Here is a 9,941-nt window from a genome sequence, read left to right on the forward strand (position 1 = left end):
TCATTACATGAGATTAGTTTGGATGGTCCTAGGTGGGTTTCAAACACAAGATCAACTTCTTGCAATAATTAATAATCTGGAGATTAATAAGAGGTTTAGCATTCTGACTGTAATATAGTTTGCTCGGTGATTTTGAGTGGTGTTGTAATGAAGGAGAACAGGCTGCTGCCAGGTAGTCTGGAAATGGTGAGGATTAATTGGGTAGAGTCACAACTTGCATATTTCTGTTGTTCGTATTTTATCCCTTGTGGGAGAGAAGATGAGAAGGCTACAAGGAAAACAAAGGATTCTGTTGCAAATTTCATAAATAGACATACTTTGCTCCTCCAGGCCAACCTCAGGCATCCTCGCTGTTTTTCAGTGTCTGCCATCAGTGACAGAGTCCATGCCAGTGAAATTGCATAAAGCATGAGACACTTCTGGCTCTTTGCTTGTGGATCTAATAAAAGAAAAGGGAAAGAAAGAATAATTAAGCATAGGAACATATTGAAAACATGCAATTAGAGATGGAGGAATTGCTAGCTTATCCAGCTCTCCATCACTGGGGTCAAGGCATGAATGCATCCAGGTCTCTGGAGCTCTGTCCAGTCCTGTTACAATTAAACCATCAATTATGAACCAGAATCCATTATAGCTTGGGAGAATCCAGGGCTCAGAGAATGTGTGAGACTAAGGTTTGAATATTGGGTTAGAGGAAGTAAAAATAAATGGGAAAAAAGTAGTAGCTAAAATCCAAATTTAATGTTAAAAGTGTTATCTGGGGAGGTGTTGAATACTTGTTATTTCCTTTACTTTCAATGGTGTTAGCATCTCAGAAGGATAGGGCCTGAAAGAAAAAGGTAACTTATGGTAGGATTCATAAGATGTGGGGAATATGCAGTCATGGCCTCAGTGCTAGTGGTAGAAATCTGAAGTACTGGAAACACATGGTCAGGACTGTACAACCAGTGGGCCATGAGCTGTATTTGGGCCATGAGAGGTTAACATGTGGCCCCCCTGGGCTCCCACTTAGCTGCTGCTGCCCCCATCACTCTGGCTGCAACAGGATCTCAGGCCTTCCCTTCCCTCCTCTGGCTTCAATATCCTACCCACCTCCCTGCAAGGAGGCAGGGCAGCACAGCGTGGTGCAACCCACGATGCCAGGGGTTACCTGTGCAGCATGATGCAGTGAGAGGGCCTGCAGCCAGGGAGCTGAAGTTGACACCAGGACTCCTATGTCGGGTGTAGCAAAGGGAGGGAGGAACCATGCAACATGGTTCTAGCCTCAGGCCCCCACAACATGCAGCTTCTCAGCCACTTAAAAGTTAGACAGCCCTGATCTGGATGTTGAGGTCTTTACAAAATATTATCTATATTGAAACCATTTCTGTTTAATTCCTCCACAAGAATGTCATTGTTCATTACATGGGTCTATTTTCTATTTGATCAGAGATCAAAAATATGCAGAGAAGGCCACCAAGAGAGTCGCATAAAGATTTTGGAAACACCAGCCTAGATTAGGGGCCTGGCTTTTAAATATTACAAGGCTACCTGATAGCAAGTGTGTGAACTGTAAGCAGAAATAGTATAAGCTGTGTAAGCAGTGCCTTGTCAGATAGGCACTGATAGTTGCACAATGGAAAAGAAGAAAAGGGAGCTTAGTTCATAAATTTTCTTCAGACTTCTAAGCCCTGCCATCTAAATGCACGATACATGGGCGTTTTTACACGTGCTCCAGGGAGAGAAAGGGGACGCTTTAATTAGAGTGGCTCTGAGAGCTACTCTAATTAAAGTGCCTGCAGCATCTCATATATCAGCATCCCTGCACATCAAAATGGCAACAGGGGGGCTTTAACTAAAGCTCATCGGACGAGGTTTAGTTAAAGTGCCCCCGCCATCATTTTGAATTGCAGGGATGCTGATACATGAAATGTGGAGTCTGGCTGGAGTACACCAATTAGCATGCTCCAGCAGACTCGATTAATCAAATCTTCTCCGACACACTGTAATTCCAAGTGTCTCAGAGCAGCCTTCAAGCACATCTAGAGGACCCCTGGGCCCCTGGGCTCCACCCCCCACCATGGGCACAGTTCCTCTAATGAAGCAAAGCTAAACTAGCTTCAGGAGTCCCATCACCCAGTAGTAATAGTCTGATATTGGACTCAGTTTGATTGCCTAACCCAATGGTCAGAAAGAACAATTCAGGTGATTTATCATCAGGGATTCCATTAGTATATTCTTTGACTTTCTTTCACTTTGTTATTCCCAACTCTGTAGCTCCATATGATAGTTGTCTGCTCAGAAATTTAAGGTACCGTCACTTAGTTTGAAGGCCAGTTTCAACAAGTCCTTTGCAGCAGCTCTGAATTTTGAGAGTTATTACCGCCAACCGCTGGAATAATAACAGCAGTGTCTCTACCATGGGCAAGCAATCAAGGTGTAATGAAAATAGCACTCTCAAATTCTACTTGTTTCACTGAAATGCTGGAGCCACATCTGTTCTTTTGCTTATCCCCTAATGGTATATAAAAAGGTGATGCAACTTGCCGGTAATTCTGCAACACTAGAGGATAGATTATATGTTTTTTAAGCCATGGCCCATATTGAGATTGATGTGGAGGGGCCACCTGTAAATGGCATTCCCAGGAGGAATTATGGCTTTGTTGGATAAAATGTCTCCTAGAATAGGGGCAGGCAAAGTCTGGCCCATGAGCCAGATCAGGCCTGTAGTGGACTCCATTTCCCAGCAGTCCTTGCCTGCGTCACTGCAGCCAGTTTCCATGGAGACCCTGGCCATGGCAGTGCCATGACTGCAGGGGGCCAGGATTTCCATGGAGACCAGCCCCAGCAGCGCTGGCAGGGCACCTGGCTGGGAGGGGAGCTGCTCTAGGGCTGGGATCTTGGAGTGGTGACAGCGTGGTCCACAGCTGGGGCAGAGCTGCAATCCGCTGCCCACATGCCCTGAGCAGAGGCATGCAGACAGCAGATCACAGCTCAGTCCCAACTCCAGACCATGCTGTCACCACTGCAAGATCCCAGCCCTAGCCATGGAGTAGCTTCCCACCCTGCCAGGCACCCTGCCACTGTTGCCGGGGCTCATCTCCATGGAAACCCTAGCCCCCTGCGGTCACGGCAGCACTGCTGCTGGGGTCTCCATAGAAACTGGTGCAGCGATGCGAGAAGGGGCTGCTGGGAAATGGAGTCTGGCCGCTGGCCGGATCTGCCATTGTGTCCACCCCTGTCCTAGAAGCTCTACAAGGCCATACTCCCTGTGGCAGGAGGCTTAGTGCTCCTGACACTTTAAGAGTAGGCAGGTTGGGACTGAAGTAGCTTGCAGGGCCAGCCTGGGCTGACTGCAGTCATCTGATCCAGGAGGAAGGGCTGGATATAAACCCAGATCCTGAGGTGAGCCAGCAGTAACATCTTGGAGCCTGCTGAGAGAACACCACCTAAGCAGGATGGCTGCAACTACAGATGGTCAACATGGAGAATAATACCGAAAGCAGTCTGGAGGTTTGGAGAGGAATGAAGGAGAGGAGGAGGTTCCTATGGACTCAGGGAGGGGCCCAGAGCCCAGATTAAGGGGCTGCGAGTGTGGGACCAGAGAGGGCCCAGGAACAACCCCAGAGGAGGGGCTAAGTGGAAGAGAACATCAATGAAGATGCTATCTGCAAGGCATGGGGCATGGTGTAGGGGAGGAACAGAGCCATGCAATTAGGCCATAAGGTAGGAACCACAGTGCACCTGGTGGTCATTTGAGAGAGCAATTTGGGAAACCCTGGGGTAACCTCCCTCATACAAAAAGAAAAAAAAAGACATCAAGATGTGATGGGCAACTGAAAGGGTGATTGCTCACAGTAAGTGAGGGCTGAAAGGAGTCCAGGGGCTTCATGGCCAGCCCTGGAGAGGTACCCTGTCACACTCCCCTCTCTGGTTCACCAAATCAGTGTACTAGTTTGCTGAGGGGCAAGGCAATACCTGAAATGAGGATGGCTGAGGTTATGTTATGCCTGATGAGCCAAGTTTCTAGGGGCTGTGGATCAACTTGGAAGACAGAAATGAGACTGCTGGTGTTGCAGCCTCCTAAACACCTTCCCCACTTAGCAGTGCAACTGTCACTCCCAATTGCCACAGGACTTTGGGCCCCAACCTTCCCAACTGCCTTAGGACCTTCCAGGCTTCGTGTGACATCGGACAGCTCTTCCAGCTGCCTCAGAAACCTAGCTCCCCACAGATCATCTTTCCAACCACAACTCAATTGCTATGTGGGCAACAGAGAAAACTGAGAGCCTGTTCCTCTCATTGCCTCTCTCTTTCTTTTAGCCCTTTCAGTTCTTCTTCCATCTTTTGCTGTCCTTCCCTCTCTCTCTTTTGCTATCTGCAAGTGACAGACAGAGATTAAATAAAGCCAGCATCGCAGAGATTTCTTCACCTCAGAAAAAAGAGAAGAGCAATGCAGATATAACAGTTAGGGAAAAGGGAATAGGGACGAGAAAAATAGGAAGATGGGAAATGAAGGGAGTACAGTAAAAGAAACATCAGCATTATACTTAGAAACATCAGCATTATAGCTTATACTTTTTATTTAATTCACTCACAAAAATAGTTTTGTGTCTGTTGGGAGCCCAGGGGTGGAGCAAGGTAACAGGTTGTAGGGGTAGAAGTTAGGCAGATGACAAGGAAAAGGAGAATGTGACAGTGTATTTGGTAGAAGGCTGAGGGCAGTATATTGACTATGACCTCTTAACCCTGTGGGCTCACACACTTACTGGTTATCTGTATAGGAAAGAAATTAGCAGGGAGATTAATAGGAGGCTACATTATTAATGGCTAGCTATAGGGATAATCTGCCCTGGCCATGCAGCTTGACAGCAAGGAACAGAGTTGTAGCAATTCTGTAGTGGAGAACAATCCTCCTTTTGAATTGCACCCAGAATAGCTTATGGATGGTTAGAGAAACAGCCACAATACTATCAGCATGGGGAAAAAGCCTTTTCCTTCTGACAGCTGGATGGATGGACAGAAGTGAGCTGTTAAGAGCTGTTAACATGGATGAATGAATAGGAACTGAGACTGTCTGGTGGCTGATTTATTTGCTGAGCAGTTTATTTGGTACTGTGGTTTCCCTTTCACTTACAGATGAAGCAGGCATATCAAGGGAATTAGCCTTGATATTTGTTTGCATTTGCAGAAATCCCCAGGATCCTTTGGGAATCTGAAGAGATCCTCAGGGACAACAATGGTTTAGTCAGCAAGGCGAGGAAATGGTGGGGGCTGTGTGTTGTACTGAAGGAGGGCAACAAAACTAATCAGAAAATAATAGTCGGCTCACTTCATGGTCAGGTAGGGCCTGATTTTCAGAAGTGCTTGCACCTGTGGATCCCAGGGATATCAACAGGAGTCCTGAGTGCTCAGCTGCTCTGGAAATCAGGTTCCTAAGATGTGGATGTTTGATTTGGTTTGATTGCTCTTGTCCTAGTTTGCTGTTTCTTTGTGGGACAATGATGGCATCTAGTGGCTACATTTGGGAATTACAGGTAATATCTTACAGGTGCCCTTCCCCAAGAAGGATTGGATCAGCGGTTCTCAACCTTTTTTGTACTAAGACCCATTTGTAAACATTGATGGCCGGTCCCCACCGAGTAGACAGTTTAAGTAGAAAACTGCCCCCTGGATCTGCCACTGCCCCTCACTTCTGACCCCCAGACCCTAGTGTGTGGGGCTGAGGGTGGGTGTGTAGGGTGGGGGGGGTGTGGGCCAAGCAGAGGCATGTTCCCCCCCAGATTTGTGCACCCACAGTGGGCATGGGGCTGCAGCCTGGCTGGACCAGCATAGCAGGAGCAGCCTCTGTGGCCCAGTGGGTGGGTCCCAGCGTGGGAGGGTGGAGTGGGGCAGTGAGACTCGCTGCTGCCGCTGTGAACCCCACACCAGCAGCATGAGGAGTAATGGACCGGGGAGCAGGGGGCCACACTGCCCTCACCTCCTCCTGCCACCAGCCACTTGCACGCTGGGCCACAGCTCTACCCTGTGCCATGGCCTAGCCGCTGCTGCTCCCCTCAGGCCACGGTTCTATCCCGGAGGGGAGGTGGGATGGCAGGCAGCACGGGTGGCCTGAGGGGAGTGGCAGCTGCTGGGCCACAGTGGCGGGGCAGAGCCACATCCCGGCATACAAGCAGTTGGTAGCAGGAGGAGGAGAGGGCAGCATGGGCTGCCCACTGTCTATTACTCTTTGTGCTGGCACAGGGTTCATGGCAGTGGCAGCAACAAGTCTTGCTGCCCTGCTCCACCCTCCTGCACTGGGATCCACGTGCTGGGCCACAGAGGTGGCTCCCGCCGCCGCCCCCCCCCCTGCCCCCCCCCCCCCCCCCCCCCAAAATGTGTTGCCTCTGTCTCCTCTGCTCCATAGATTTACCAATGGGGAGCTGCAGGAGTTGCTCTCCTCCCTGCCTGGCTGCCATGTGGATGTGTGTGAGTACATGCATGTGGCACTCCCTTCCTGATCACCCTCCTTCTGCTCCCCCCAGCCCCAAGCAGCCCCTTGCAGGCCGGAGCTCTCTGCCAGCCTGCAAGGGGAAACCTGCACTTTCCTGCATTTTTCTGATTGTTCGCGACCCTTTCTAATATTCTTGCAATCACATTTGGGTTGCAACCCATGAGTTGAGAAACGCTGGGTAAGATATGGGTTGGGCAATTATTTGGGCCGGAGAGCCACTAAGGGAGTTTTGGTGAGCTGTGGGGCTGGTCAGCACCTCCCTCCACTGTCCCCCACCCCCAACAGCTCACCAAAACTCCTTAAGTGGCTGTGCCCCATGCATGGCCAGGCAAATGGGATGGGGCTGTGGGAGGGGAGTGGCATCTGGGAGCAGGGCGGGTGGGACTGGGGCCAGGATGTAGATCACAGCGTGGTGACAGTGCAAGGCCAGGGCCCACGGCAGAGCCGTGACCTGCTTCCTGCACACCCCTATGACAGAGCCTGAGCATTGGGGCCAAGTCCAGGAGTGGCTGTTGGGGAGCAAGGCTGGCTGCCATGCCACCCCAGCTCTGCTGCATGCCCAGGGGCAGAGAGACCAGCTGCATGTGCCAGGGCCTGGGCTGCCATGGGCCACGTCAACACCTGGGCCAGGCAGGGCCGAGGGACCTGCCATGGGCCGGACAATCCCTTGGCAGGCCACCCTGGGTTAGATGCTGGAGATCAAACCATATGTGCGCATTTACACGAGTGCTGGACTGTGCAGTTGTTTAGTTACTTAAGCATTTACTAAATGATTATGCAGCAATCAGAGTCCTGATTTACTACTGCGCTGTAGGTTTGGCATCACGGTTCCTGCTTGCCAATGCAACGTCGCCATAATAGCAATGAGTTACAGCAACGTAGCTCATCACTATGGAAACACAGCATCTCGTGTAGATGCACTCTATGAGAAGGAAAGATCACAGAAGACAAACTAATTTTCCTCAAATAAAGTTTTCGGATGCGATTAAGGAAGAATTTTTGACAAACAGTTCTTGTGCACTGCTGTTCCTGCTTCTTGCAGCACCTCGATAAGTTGCTGCACCAGCTAAGGACAAAAGGAATTGTTTTGAAAAGTGCTGATAGCTTAATGTGTGTGGTTAATATTCTATATGTTTGCTTTCAGGAAGAATGCATTTGTTTCAAATATTTGCCCTGCGTCTGGGTATTCCATGAACATTCTTGGGTCTTAATTTCCAGTGAATTCCCCTTGGTTTAGGAGCTTTCCCCAGGTCTCTATACATCTTTCTTACTGGCCCCTGCATATACTATAGCACTCCAAGCCTAGAGTTTGGGCCATGAATGAAAACCACCTGGCTGAAGATAAATCTAAATAAAATGCTGGCAGTGTCCATGGCAACAGGAAAACACAGAAAAGATAGCTCCCTCTTGCACTGAGAGTGTGGGACTATTAACTGTTACTTCATTTTGCAGCCAGAAGATATTGCATCACCAAATGTTGTTAGGCCAGCATACAGCCATCATTTCTGAGAATGTTTTTCCACCAATGCCTGAATCGGATTTCTTTCAGATGTGCACCTTGCTATTGTAGGTTGTGCCTTGTCAGTACAGCACTGGCTTACTCTCACATGCTTTGTGTGGAACTACATCTGAAGTCAATCCAGAAGTTAAATCTGATCCAGAAAGCAACAATTTCTTTGCTAGAGCTTTTCAGTGGGAGAACATGATACCAGTGCTCTCTGATCTGACCATGCTGACTATTACACTCCAGGTAGAAGTTAGAGTTGGCCTTGACCTAGAGGGCTCTGAATAGCATGGGGCCTGCACAATTGAGAAATGAATTCTCAATTTGTGCCAGTCTGTCACAACTGCAGTCAGAGAGGGGTTTGACCTTGAATCTCCTGCATTTCAGAGAGGGAACTAGATACAAAGCGGGGTTTTTTCCCATTAGAAAAAGAAAGCGGTTCCTTCTGAATTCAAAACTGAAGTGTTGCTCATCATGATACTTGCCAAGGCCTGTCTGCATACTAGGATTTTGAAGGAGGAAAGGTCCTGATGGAAACTAATGCTAGGAAGGGAAGAAGGTTAGGGACTGAGAGACTAAGCTTTGTCTTGTTGAGAGACGCTGGGACCTCAAATCTTGCCTGTTTGCTCTTTTTTTTTTTTTTTATTTCCACATAGGGATGCGTGGTTAAAGCAACCACATAATATTTAACTGGTTTGTGGCACCATTGAGAAAATATGAAAACCCCCCTAATGCTTACTTAAAAATCAATTACCTCTCGTCTGTGACTGCAAATGCTACAGTACTTTAATCCTAGTGACATGGCTATTGTACGCTGCGAATGGAAGGCATGTCTCTATACCTATACCTTCTACGCCATGTTCTATACCTAACATATTTCCATTTTTCATCAATACCTCACTCTGAATTTCCTGGGGTACAGGCAAGCCCTGCTTAATGCTTTTTTGCTTAGCGCTATTTCGCAATAACGCTCATTTTACATCGATACCCGATTTCACTTAGCGCTCAGTGAGTTTCGTTATAACGCTCGCAGTTGCCATCTTGGGTCATCAAATACTTTCGGTTTCACTTAATGCTCGTTTCGCTTGATGTTCGGTTTTGCAGGAACTGATTAAAAGCGCTCAGCGGGGGTTGCCTGTATAATGCTTGGTTACAGCAATAACGATAAGATGCCTATACCTTTTTCATGCTGTTAAATGACTGATCTGCAGTGCTCATCCTGATGCTACCTTAACCTTTTTTTTTTTTTCTCGTGACATTTCCAAGTAACTCAGGACACGACGAGAAACATCCAGTCCGGCCGTGGTTCCCTCTGCAGTTCTGCAGCTGGTCGGGCTCGGACAGAGCCAGATTCTAAACCATTTCGAAAGCCGCTGGCCATGAATGACGCGCGCCCTCGGGGGCCGGGGACACGGCGACTGCCCACAGGCGGTGTGGGTGCGGCGGTGGCGAGCGGGGAGCTCCTGCAGGTGGCCGTGGCCGTGGCAGTGGTGGTGGCCGTGCCAGTCGGTCGAGGACTGGCCGTGCTGGGTCGATCGGGGTGTTGATCCACCCCAGACTGGCCAGCTGGGCCGATCGGTGACTGGCCGGCTGACCGGGGGTGGAGGTGAGTGGTGACCGCCCGCAGGCAGCGTTGACAGTGTTTTTTGCCGGCTGCCTCACATCGCTGGCCGGGCAGTTGGCAACATTTTCATAGATTCATAGATGTTAGGGTCGGAAGGGACCCCAATAGATCATCGAGTCCGACCCCCTGCATTTCTTTCTGCTCCTGTTATTTCGTGGTCGGGCAGGGGCCTGTTCCTGGCAGCTCCCCAGGCCTGCAGCCCATCCTCGGCTTTCCCACAAGAGGAGGCCTGGAGCCAAGGGCCCTCCATGTTGCCCCTTGCTCCCAGGCCGCCTGTTTCAATGCTTTTCCCTTCAACGGCACCTGCAGCCCGACACCCCCGAGACCGGCCCAGCCCACCC

Source organism: Alligator sinensis, unplaced genomic scaffold (assembly GCF_000455745.1).
Source record: "Alligator sinensis unplaced genomic scaffold, ASM45574v1 scaffold772_1, whole genome shotgun sequence".
NCBI lineage: Eukaryota > Metazoa > Chordata > Crocodylia > Alligatoridae > Alligator > Alligator sinensis.